The sequence below is a fragment of the Prionailurus viverrinus genome, chromosome D1 (genome assembly GCF_022837055.1).
Source record: "Prionailurus viverrinus isolate Anna chromosome D1, UM_Priviv_1.0, whole genome shotgun sequence".
Classification (NCBI taxonomy): domain Eukaryota; kingdom Metazoa; phylum Chordata; class Mammalia; order Carnivora; family Felidae; genus Prionailurus; species Prionailurus viverrinus.
The window spans coordinates 70,020,992-70,033,714 of NC_062570.1; the positions used below are offsets into that span (position 1 = coordinate 70,020,992).

Genomic DNA, 12,723 nt, shown 5'->3' on the forward strand with positions numbered 1-12,723 from the left:
CTTCTTAGTCAAGGCACTAACACTTCAAGAAATGTTTATTTGTTTTATCCCATCTTAAACAGATCAATGAATGTTTGAAAATCTTTCCACATCTTAAGCATTTTCTAAGTACCTGCATTACATGGATAGCATTTGTAAAGAACTAGATGCTGTTTATAGTGCTAAATTCTTAAAACTCACAAAAGACCTAGGAGTTTTTTAATATTCTAAAAAAATTTTAAGTTTTGTTTTCTGTTCATATGTCCCTATTTTTCCTTTTCTTGTATGACCAAATAGCATTGCATTCAAAACTGGAAACATCTTAATTGAACAAATCACCTTGACATAAAATTTAATATAGGCAAATCTCCAATAAGCTGATGAAGTGCCTAAATCAAAGGAGATTACATTCAACTCCTAAGAACAAGCACCGTTTAAACAAAGACTCTTGTTTTCTTTTTTCCTCCATGACCCTTTAAAAAATATTTTTTTTCTTCTGAGACTTTTTTTAAATAAGTCATATATTTCCTTCATATAACCTTTATTATACTGTTCCATTTTGCCCTGTTCATTATCCCTACTACCTTCTATTCCTTTCAGATTTTTGCTTGTTTATCTGCCATCAACTCAATAGGCCAGAAAAGGCCATAAGTATATTCAAGTTCTGGACTGTTGTGCTACCCAACAGAACTTCATGTTTTAATGAAAATGGCTTATGTCTACACTGTACAAAAAGTAGCAACTAGCCATATGTGGCTATTAAGCACTTAGAATGTACAACTGAGGAAATTTTTAATTTTCCATTTTAATTAATCTAAATTTAAAAAGCGGTATGTGGCTAGTAACTATCATATATGCCAGCACAATTAGAGGCAGAATATCAGAGCCTCCCCCACCAAAATAGTTTTCTCCTCTAAATGCTTCATTTTAAGGAATCTAAAATTTGCCTTGAGACAAATTACTTGCACACACACACTATACATATCTTTGTATCTTAATATTACAGGTAATGTTCTACTTATAAATAAAATAAAAATTATTTTCGGGGCGCCTGGGTGGCTCAGTCGGTTAAATATCTGACTTTGGGTTATGATCTTGCTGTTTGTGAGCTCAAGCCCCAGGTTAGGCTCCGTGCTGACAGCAGAGGCTGCTTCCGATCCTCAGTCCCCGCCCCCCCGCCCCTCCCTGGCTTGAGCTCTCTCTTCCTCTCTCAAAAATAAACGTTAAAAAAAATTTTAACAAATAATAAAATTACTTTCTTATATTCAGAGGTCATTGAGCCTTATTACAAAAACTAAAAGTCTGTGATACTGGTATATGAATAGACAGACAAAACAACAGAACAGAATAAAAGGTCCAGAAATAGATCCCTAAAACATGATGAAATTTTATATATGATAAAGAAGTGGTTTCTCAAATCACTTGAGGAAAAGACAGACACTAATAAGTGGTATTGGGACAAATGGATAAATAACATCTGGGAAAACATAAAATTGAACACGTACCTCACAAATACTAGGATAAACTCCAAATGGATCAGCTATTATAAAAACTGAAATCATACATATACTAGAAAAAAAATAGGTGATTTCCTTTATAATCTGGAAGAAGGTAAAGCCTTTCTTATTTAACTACATAAAAATAAACACCATTGCACTACAAAAAGCAGCAGAAATAACAAAACTTAAAAAATACTTTTCACTATATAAAAAGCTCTTTAAAAAGAGAAAAAAACCCACAGCTCTCCCCCACAAAAAATAGAGAATGTTCAAAAGACATGGGAAATTATCAGAAAAATAAAGGCAAATGGCCTTCAATCTATTAAAGTATGTTCAACCTAACTCATAAGAGAAATGCAAAATAATATCTCCAATTCTGACCATAAACTGTGTTGGTAAGACTGAGGAGAAACAGATATTCTCTACATTCTCATACACTGCTAATGAAAAACAAACAATATAGCCCCCATGGAGAAAAATTTTATAATATCTAAATTATACAAATGTTTACCAGTCCCACTTGTAAAAATCTAGCCTAAAGATACAACTCCACAAATACTAAACAAAATATTCAAAATATATTCACTGTGGCATTATTTGTAACGGCATGAAACTGAAAACAATCTGAATGTGCGTCAAAAGAGGCTAAATGAAAAAAAAATGAAAAAAAAAATGAAAAAAAAAAAAAAGAGGCTAAATGAATAAACCAGTACATCGACAGAATGAACTACTATGCATCTATAAAAAAAGAATAAGGGAGATCCCATGTACAATTATGGATCATATCCAAGATATATTATTAGATGGGGGGGAAAAAAGTGAAGAACAAGTAGGATACAGTTTGTTTCTTTTTCTGAACAAATTAAATATATACATATATCTATACATAAATACAAATATACATGTATTTATTTTTGCAAAAAGAACTCTAGAAGGATAAACAAGACACTAATAGAAATGGTTACCTACAGGGAATGGGTAGATGGGAATGGGGTGAAAGCAATACAGATGTAAGCAAGATTTTTGAGTATTCTTTTAATATAGTTTTGATAGTTGAACACTGTGTTAATTTATATACTCTAAGTAAATAAAAGGCCTACTATTAGCATGTTCTAAATTGCAACACTTGTTTCTTCGGTTTTGTTTAAATAAACAGTAGATGCACATTATAAATGTAAGTGCAGATTTAGTAGCAATGAAAAGGACTGCCATGTCACTCAAATGCATTCCAGTCCTATTAAATACCTCCATCTAGAATAGTAAGCAATGACCAAGACATATCAAAATGGGTTCTTGAAGAAAAAGGTGAAGCTATCCTCATTTGGGAAGTTTACCAGACTAGTGGTAGCTTAAATATGTTTCAGCATTAAGTGAACTACAGCAAAGTATTTACTGAGATTTTTCAAGTAGGACGGAGGTACAGGGGCTAGATGCATCTAATTCAGGAAACCTTGGATAACAGGTTGGATTTCCACATATATTATCTATGCTAATCCACATATCAATCCTATAAGACACAAGAGATGTCTTCTACTGTAAGGTGATGCCTTTCTAAAAAATTGAGAAACTGGCTTAGGCTTAAAGGGATTATGTTATTTGCCTAATGTCATATAGCTAATAAATAAGCTAGGACACAGATACATACCGTTACAGTCAAATTCAGTGTTTTTTCCAACATACTATATATATACACTGTCTCTCAAATTTAATACACAACCAATTAAAATGCTATTCCCAGAAAATAAAAAGTGCTAGTGGTAGCATTTCAAATCAGTAAGAGTTAGATAGCTGGATTACAAACAGATTCAAGGTTAGATAGACAGGTTCTAAAAAAAATTAACTGCTTACCTATTTGAGCAGAAGATCCTTTCCAAATTTCACATTAAAAATTTCAAAGTACAACATAAAATCACAACAAAATCAAGGAGAAAATATAAGTGAATAATTATCTGACTCAGAATAAAGAAGGGGTATCTAAGCCTTTCCAAATCTCAGAAAGAAAAAAAAAAAAACAAACCATCAAGCCAAAGACTGCTAGTATGAGAAACAGGAATGTGCTGCCAGCCAATTTAAGCTAATATTCTCAATAAAAACTAGTAAAAACTTCATCAGGGATCAGATTTAGGATGGCACACAGGCTTCAAGAAGGATTGGTTAGACTACATAAAACTCAAAGAAAACTATAAAAGATTTTACATACAAAATAAAAAATTAAAATCTTAAATATATAGAGAATATTTACATATCCATATTAAAGTACCTGAATACTATGATGGAAAAATGGGCAAAGTTCATGAACTAGCAATTTACAAAAAGAATATGAGTGGCCAAAAAGAGGAAAAGAAGAAATATTCAACCTCACTAGTAATATAAGAAACCCAAGTTAAATCTGAGATGTTTAACCCATCAAATCGTCAAAGGTTTGCTGGCTGGTTTAATGACAAACAGTGAACAGTGATGGCTTAAGTATAGAGAAGATGGCTACTCAAGCTTGTGGGAATATAAATTGTAAAACCTGTAGGGTATCATACACTTTGACACAAGAACCCTTTTAAAATTTTATCCTAACAAATATTGTTTATCAAAGCATTTATGATAAGAGGAAGGGGAAAGGAAGCAGGAGGGAAGAAATGTTAATTTTTAAATCTAATTACATATCTGTTATATTATTCAAATTTTCTTTTAATGTCTTAAAATTTTTAAGTCATTACATACAGAATAGATGTGTGTGTGTGTGTGTAAAAAGACAGAGGCAGACAGACTGACCGACAGACTCTGGAAGCCATAATCTTTGGGTCATGGGATTTCAGTGCTATTTTCTTCCTTGCTCTTTGCTAAATGTCCCAAATTGCATGCACTGCATTATACTTTTTTGGTCGAAAAGAAATTACTTCCAAAAATATACTTTTATAAGTAATTTTTCAAAGTGCTCATTGTAAAACAATTTCAAAACTTGGGGCACCTGGGTGGCACAGTCGGTTAAGCGTCCGACTTCAGCCAGGTCACGATCTCGCGCTCCGTGAGTTCGAGCCCCGCGTCGGGCTCTGGGCTGATGGCTCAGAGCCTGGAGCCTGTTTCCAATTCTGTGTCTCCCTCTCTCTCTGCCCCTCCCCCGTTCATGCTCTGTCTCTCTCTGTCCCAAAAATAAATAAACGTTGAAAAAAAAAAATTTTTTTAAACAATTTCAAAACCAACAAGTGTTCAAGACTACTGTTAAATATCAGTCACTAATGAATGACAAATGAAAGCAATGAAAGATGTCACCCCACTTTTCTTCTAAAATGACACTTTTACCCCTTTCTTAATGTTATGAGTTCAACTAATTTAACAGCAACATATGCATACATGTATATATAAATAATGCATATATACTGCTTTCTAGTATTATAAATACACTACATAAACACAAAATGGAAATAAAAAAAGGGACTGAGTAAAGTATATATAAATGGAAGTTCTATTTTTTCTTTCAAATGGCACAACAAACAAGTTTCTCATACACTTCCAGAAGTACATGCAACCCACTAGGGAGATAACTGAAATAAATCACTCAGAATCAGGAGACCTGCAGATCTGTATTCTAGTCTCAGCTTTCCCACTACCAGCCAATAACTTTTATCAAAATCAAGTAAGAGGATTTATTCTGCACTTCAATTTATTCTTCCAAAAATCAGAGTATTAATGATTTCAAGTACTTTCAGCATTATGGTTTTATAATTTCACCACTAATAACTCAGCATTCACTTTTAAAAGAGAAACTCAGACAATGTGGACTACTCAATAAGAAGGAAACAACAGTGCCCCACAATTGCCATCTTACAGGAACGTCTTGAAGAAAAGTCTCAATTAACAAATGAGGAACCAAAAGGGCTGAGCAGAGTGTGTTGTTTGCTCTCCAAATGTGAGAAAAATCAAATTCAATCCTGCATTGTATAAAGCACGCTGCTCTGAATGAAATAATTAACTTTAAAATAATTCAGCACTATTTGTATGATCATTCAAGAATAAGAAAATTATCAAAATACTTTGTTGTACAATTTTGTATCTAAGATCTCAGATTGAGATTCTGAGGTTTCTGAGCTTTAAAATTATTTTTTTTAATTTTTTTAAAATGTTTATTTATTTTTGAGAGAGAGAGAGAGAGAGAGAGAGAGCACGAACAGGAGACAGGCAGAGAGAGAGGGAGACACAGAATTGGAAGCAGACTCCAGGCTCTGAGCCATCAGCCCAGAGCCCGACGCGGGGCTCGAACTCACGGACCGTGAGATCGTGACCCGAGCTGAAGTCGGACGCTTAACCGACTGAGCCACCCAGGCGCCCCTAAAACTTATTATTTTTTTTTTTTAATTTTTTTTTTTTTAAATTTTTTTTTTTTCAACGTTTATTTATTTTGGGGACAGAGAGAGACAGAGCATGAACGGGCGAGGGGCAGAGAGAGAGGGAGACACAGAATTGGAAACAGGCTCCAGGCTCTGAGCCATCAGCCCAGAGCCCGACGCGGGGCTCGAACTCACGGACCGCGAGATCGTGACCTGGCTGAAGTCGGACGCTTAACCGACTGCGCCACCCAGGCGCCCCCTAAAACTTATTTTTAAGGTGAGATTTAATGTAGTCTACAAATAGAAAATGTAGAATAATTTTCTACTCATCTGCTATAGCAATGACCATCAAAGAAACAAAAGGGAAACAATCCAAATTGGTAAAAATGATTTTATTTTTTTAGAAGTAGATAACAGTATCCTAACAGATTATTTTTTTAATTTTTTTTTTTTTTTTTTTTTTTTGAGAGAGAGTGAGAGAGCACAAATGGGACACGGGCCGAGAGACAGAGGGAGAGAATCTTAAGCAGACTCCACACCCAGCACAGAGCCAGATGTGGGGCTAGATCTCTTGACCCTGAGATCATGACCTGAGCCGAAATCAAGAGACAGATGCTTGACCGACTAAGCCACCCAGACATTCCAAATAAATGATTTTTAAATTGCCAAACCATCTCACTCTACTATATTCCATCTGGCATTCAAATTACATAGAATTCCAGACATCAGTCAATGGATGCCTACACGAAAAGCAAGAAAAAGAGCTTCCTATTGTTCAGTGCTGACTAGAATAAAAAACAACAACAAAAAAAACACCTTTATAATTTCTAGTGGAAGAGCCATATAGCAAAGCTGTAAACAGCCATTTGAACTTGTTTCCACCCAAGAGAGATAGCTAGATGTAAATTTACCTTGATGGATGTGTGCTATTTTTGAAGCATAAACACAGAAAAACGTACTAACAAGTGATAGTCACTTTACTATTTACATAGCACTTTTACATAAGTTTATTTTATTTCATTCTTAAACTCATGACAATTGTGTTCTAGTTCCACCTTTCATGTGAGGAAACAAAGGCTCGTAGAGGTTAAGTAACCTCATAGAGCTAACATCTGTGTTTAAACACAGATCTAAATGATCCCAAGTAGAGTAGTACAAGCAGAAAAGTAGGATTATAATTAAAATGGCCTCAGAAAAGTGTTATGCATAGTTTCTAATAAAGTACTTCAATCAGTGATTCACTATGAGACTGTCATCCTCAGCCAAATACTAAATGTTAATTTCAATTTGTGACCAAAAATATTAATAGATAACTCATTTCAACTAATTAAAGATAAAAGTAAGCACCAAGTCCCAGATATTTTACATTTTCAATCAGAAAAATATAAACTATTAATTAAAGGCAATGAAAGATGCTTTGAATGGCAAAGATATCTTTTAACATCTTACTGATCTTCAGCAATCTACTGTGACATCAGATCACATATTCTACATAAAATCTTTATTCGTTTATGTTCAAGTTTGGGCTGTTTCAAGTACTCAGCTCACTGTATTCCCATCATCTACCGCTAACATTTACTAACCTCTTGATCCTCTCTCAGGGAGGATCTCTGAATTCTGATTGCTTGTCTTCCATCTCTGTGCTTTAGATTGCTACCTGCTTAGCAAGGAAGTGTGATTCAAGGATGCCAAAGTAAACCAGAGCAAGCCACAGTAGAAGAAATGCAATGTTAACTTGAACCCTAATAAACACTCTATCCAAAAGGAGAAAAAATTATTAAACAGTTCTTCCTCCCTTAATGAACACCAATAACTACCTCTTCCCCCCTTACTGTGGGTTCATAACCAACAAAGAAACAAAATACAGGAGTCAGACAAAGATAAAAATACAGCCAAAACCAGTTGCCAAAAAAGCTTCCTATTACTTCAAACATAAATTAAGCTTACTTAGATCTGTAGCTTTCCATTTCTTTTTCCCTCCTCAGGCCCCAGCCTGCTCAGATAAATCTACCATACACACAAGCAGAAAATGTACCTCCTAAGAATTGGGAGCTCCAAAAACAGAACCAAAAGGCACTGAGCAAAAACATACTCAATCCCTTCTAGCTTCACCTAATGCTTTCTTGGGAAGACAGCTCAGGAGATAGAAAAAAGGAGGAAAGCTACTTACAAAAGAGAACTTCCTACTTTACAAGTCATGGCAGAAAAACAGGAAGCAGAAAATGTTTCCCCCTTCAAACATAATCTCCACAAATATACAACAGATTCTTCAGAATGTTTTTAAAACTCTCAAACAGCAACACCTCACAAACAAACATATTACACAGCGCCTGTTTTACTTCCTATACTAGAGAGAGGAGGAGGGACTGATGAAGAGATAGTAGACTAGTCCGATTTGAGAAGACTGAGCTAAAAGGTAGAAAATCAAGTCTTCAAGCTACCAAAGTAGTCCTCATAAAAAAAAAAACAAAACAATATTCTCTGTAGTCTTTGTAGGCGTTATGATAAATTTAGTAAAACTTCGTAAAACTACACAGTAGACAAAAGGGTACTTCACCATTTTATCTTCCTTTTCAAAATTCTCTCCCTTACCTAGCCTCCTCTCTCACCCTTACAGCCATCAAAGACCCTCCACCTTGCCTTCAATGTGCCTAAGGTCCACTTTTCTTCTTGGTCTGACCTCTAAACTTCCATTCCCTTCAGCCCAACTAAATATGAATCAGATTATGTGATTAAAGTATTTCATACTAATGGGCAAATGTGCTTTAATCCACGGGGTTCAATCCTACAAATATCACCAAGCTCTACAATGTATAATGCACTGTGTTTTGTCAAAGTACCTATTCTTACAAGAAAAACTAGTTAAATCAGTTTTTTAATGTACAACGTAAAGAAGAGGAACATGAATGCCTGCTTCACATCACACTCTCCCCATCCCATTTCTATCTATGCACCTTCTCCTCACCCCATCTGCCAGGAACAGAATCCAAGGAACCAATACTGCTTCCAGTAAAAGTCAATGACTGAGAAGACAATGTGAGATGGCAGAGCAACCAATAAACATTCAAAACCATAGATGAGTTACAGAGGGTCCTCTGAATTTAACTTCACGTATTAATTACAAGTACACTAAAGGGCCTCTCAATAAACCAATTTCCTTACAAGATACCTATAAATCAGCTTTGCTCAGAGTGTGAGTCATTACATGATACTTTACATGGAAAACCCGAAAGACTCCACCAAAAAGCAGCTAGAACTGATACATGAATTCAGCAAAGTCGCAGGATATGAAATCAATGTACAGGATTATATCAATGTATAAAATTGGTTGCATTTCTATACACCAATAATGAAGCGACAAAAAGAGAAATCAAGAAATCGGCCCCATTTACAATTGCACCAAGAACCATAAAATACCTAGGAATAAACCTAATCAAAGATGTAAAAGATCTGTATGCTGAAAACTATAGAAAACTTATGAAAGACACTTATGAAAACTATAGAAAGCTTATGAAAGACACAAAGAAAAGGAAAAACATTCCATGCTCATGGACTGGAAGAACAAATATTGTTAAAATGTCAATACTAGGGGCGCCTGGGTGGCGCAGTCGGTTAAGCGTCCGACTTCAGCCAGGTCACGATCTTGCGGTCTGTGAGTTTGAGCCCCGCGTCAGGCTCTGGGCTGATGGCTCAGAGCCTGGAGCCTGTTTCCGATTCTGTGTCTCCCTCTCTCTCTGCCCCTTGCTCGTTCATGCTCTGTCTCTCTCTGTCCCAAAAATAAATAAACGTTGAAAAAAAAAATTAAAAAAAAAAAAAAATGTCAATACTACCCAAAGCAATCTACACATTCAATGCAATCCCAATCAAAATTGCACCCGCATTCTTCTCAGAGCTAGAACAAATAATCCTAAAATTTGTATGGAACCACAGAAGACCCCAAATAGCCAAAGTAATGTTGAAAAAGAAAACCAAAGCAGGAGGCATTACCATCCCAGACTTTAGCCTGTACTACCAAGCTGTAATCATCAAGACAGTATGGTACTGGCACAAAAACAGACATATAAAACAATGAATAGAATAGGGAACCCAGAACTGGACCCACAAATGTATGGCCAACTAATCTCTGACAAAGAAGGAAAGAATATCCAAATGGAAAAAAGACAGTCTCTCTCATACAGAAGAATGAAACTGGACCACTCTTTTACACCATATACAAAAAAAAACTCAAAATGGATGAAAGACCTAAATGTGAGACAAGAAACCATCAAAACCCTAGAGGAGAAAACAGGCAACAACCTCTTTGACCTCAGCCACAGCAACTTTTTACTCGACACATCTCTGAAAGCAAGGGAAATAAAAGCAAAAATGAACTATTGGGACCTCGCCAAGATAAAAAACTTCTGCAGAGCAAAGGAAACAATCAACAAAAGTAAAAGGCAACTGACAGAATGGGAGAAGATATTTGCCAATGACGTATCAAATAAAGGGTTAGTATCCAAAGTATAAAAAACTTAACAAAGTCAACACCTGAAAAACAATCCAGTGTAGAAATGGTCAGAAAACATGAATAGACATTTTCCCAAAAAAGACATCCAGATGGCTAACAGAAACAGGAAAAGATGCTCACCATCACTCATCATCAGGGACATACACATCAAAACCACACTGAGATACCACCTCAGGCCGACCAGAGTGGCTAAATAACAATTCAGGAAACTACAGATGTTGGCGAGGATGCAGAGAAACGGGAACCCTCTTGCACTACTGGTGGGAATGCAAACTTGTGCAGCTGCTCTGAAAAAGTGTGGAGGTTCCTCAAAAAATTAAAGATAGAATTCCCCTACGACCCAGAAGTAGCACTACTAGGAATTTATCCAAAGGATACAGGAGTGCTGATTCACATGGGCACATGTACTCCAATGTTTATAGTAGCGCTGACAACAGCTGAATTACGGAAAGAGCCCAAATGTCCATCAACTGATGAATAAAGAAGTGGTTTATATATACAATGGAATACTAGCTGGCAATGAGAAAGAATGAAATCTTGCCATTTGCAACAACGTGGATGGAACTGGAGGGTATTAATGCTAAGTGAAATAAGTCAGAGAAGACACATATCATATGTTTTCACTCATATGTAGAATCGGGGAAACTTAACAGAAGACCATGGGGGAAGGGAAGGTGAAAAAAATAGTTTCAAATAGAAAGGGAGGCAAAGCCTAAGAGAGTTTTAAATACAGAGAAAAAACGGAGGGTTGATGGGGGGAGGGGGGAAAATGGGTGATGGGCATTGAGGAAGGCACTTGTTGGGACGAGCACAGGGTGTTGTATGTGAGCGATGAATCATGGGAATCTACTCCCCAAGCCAACAGCACACTGTATACACTGTATGTGAGCTAACTGGACAATAAATTATATTTAAAAAGAAAAAAGAACCCTGAGTCATTAAACCATAAATACTGAGAAGTTTCTTCTTCAGTTGTTTCCATAGTTAAAATGTTAATAAGTACCAGTTCCATTTGCCCTACTGTACTTAAAAGTTATTAAGTTTGGCTATTAAACTTACCTGTTTTCAATCAGACCTGACATTTTCCCCAAATCTTCGTAGGTTTGAAATTCCAAACTAATGGGGATACTTGCTTTAAATCTTTTTTATTTTTCAGTTGTAAATTTTACTTATTCTGACCTATAACAGAGGTCCCAAACTGGAAAGCAGGCTACAACTACTGACAGGTTTGGGTTCAAGCAAAAATCAAAAGATACTGTGTTCTATTAAGAAGGCTGAAAACTGGGCCCATATTCATGTATGGCACTAAACAAGTGGACCTGAGAACTAGATTCCCTCTAAGATGAAGCATAAACCCTCTAGTGCAGTTACTTTCATCTGCCTGGTACCTGAAGGCGTAGGAGTTTGCTATTCATAATGTATTCCTATGAAAGGTGCATATTTTCCAGATCACTCTCACACTTTACCATGTCACCTAAATGTAAAAAAAAAAAACACAAAGCAGATCTTGCTGGTTTGCAATTTAATAGTTAATAACAAAAAAAATTTTGGCTCAGGTCACGATCTCACAGTTTGTGAGTTTAGCCCCACATCCAGCTCTGTGCTGACAGCTCAGAGCCTGGAGACTGCTTCAGATTCTGTGTCTCCCTCTCCCTCTGCCCCTCCCCTGCTCTCACTCGAGCTCTCTCTCTCCTCTCAAAAATAAACAAACATTTAAAAAAATATTTTAAAATATTTTTTCATTAGGCTTTAAAAAAAGTGTAAGAAAGAAAATATTCTGACTGGTGGAAGGGTGACATAGAAGTAAAAAGCCCATCTGAAAGCTTTTTTGGGAGAAAAAAGGTGAAAGAACTCAAAAACATTGTTGAGTTACTGAAAGCTTTCCTGATTGAACACTATGTTAATTCCATGGTTTATTACCACACTCCATGCTTCAGAATCCCCCCTTACTTCCTCTTTGTGTATAACAATAGCAGATAGATCATAAACTCTGAGAAATGTTAGGGAAATTTATAAAACACTTTACACCTTCAAAAGTAATTCTCCTGACACTCTTTTAAACAGTCTTAACAACCATCAAGTCCTTTCCCAAGTATTTTCTACCGCTTTTCAATTTACATTCAAATGACAACTGCAGTCCTCATTTTCAAGGCTTGGACTTCAGTCCTGGATGCGCTCTCTAGCACAGAAACTTTTTTTGGCCCTTATGGTTGCATTCCTCATTAGACTTCTTATTCCAATCTCTATGGTCTATTTCATTCAAAATTTATCCCTAATTCCCTCTCTAAAAGGCCTTGATCAAAGCCTTGTGTGCGGGGGGAGTGGGGGTGGGGGTGCCTAACTGTCCAAATAAAACCAATATACTGCGCTGTTTCATTGAGATTCATTTAAATTAAAAGCATGACGACTCTAAAAGACC

At 36.0% G+C, this 12,723-nt stretch overlaps 1 protein-coding gene across 5 annotated transcripts in view; it reads right to left on the reverse strand.

Annotated features, from left to right (window-relative positions):
* The window catches only part of BTBD10 (BTB domain containing 10), an 88,363-nt gene that overhangs the window by 74,024 nt on the left and 1,616 nt on the right, over nt 1–12,723 (reverse strand). The gene's annotated exons all lie outside the window — the stretch shown is intronic.